The sequence below is a fragment of the Propithecus coquereli genome, unplaced genomic scaffold (genome assembly GCF_000956105.1).
Source record: "Propithecus coquereli isolate 6110/MARCELLA unplaced genomic scaffold, Pcoq_1.0 Scaffold435, whole genome shotgun sequence".
Lineage (NCBI taxonomy): Eukaryota > Metazoa > Chordata > Mammalia > Primates > Indriidae > Propithecus > Propithecus coquereli.
The window spans coordinates 2,909,737-2,910,261 of record NW_012150119.1 but is presented as its reverse complement, the minus strand read 5'-3'; the positions used below and the strand labels follow the sequence as shown (position 1 = coordinate 2,910,261).

The 525-nt window shown below is 26.3% G+C and overlaps 1 protein-coding gene across 1 annotated transcript in view; it reads right to left on the bottom strand.

Annotated features, from left to right (window-relative positions):
- The window catches only part of ARHGAP44 (Rho GTPase activating protein 44), a 201,383-nt gene that overhangs the window by 145,650 nt on the left and 55,208 nt on the right, over window positions 1-525 (bottom strand). The gene's annotated exons all lie outside the window — the stretch shown is intronic.

Here is a 525-nt window from a genome sequence, read left to right as displayed (position 1 = left end):
AGAAAAAGAAATAACAGTGCAACTCAGAACAGACAATCATAACTTGATACCAAAACTAGAAAAGGGCAGTGCAAGGGAAATCATAGATCGGTCTCTTGTATTAACAATGATACAAAAGTCCTTAACAGAACAAAGTAGCATATTTTATAAACAACTTAGATTAATTGGTAGAACGTAAAAGTGTTTTAACTTCAGAAATCTGCAAGTGTAATTTATCACATGGACAAATAAAAGATAAAAACAATACTATTTCAAAAATGCAAAGTATTTAATACAATTCGATGCCTGTTCATGAAAAATACAAAAAATGAAAAATACTTGATTTTTAAAGTACTTACAAAACATTATTCTTAATGGAAATATATTAAAAACATTGCCTTTATAATTAATAATAAAATAAGGATTCCCAGCTCAATGAGCAACTAAAATAGAAGACTTTAAAACTGAAAAAGAAGAACATAAACTGATATAATTTGAATATATTTTTGTCCACAAAGAAAATCCAAAGTAATCTACAGAAGTTAT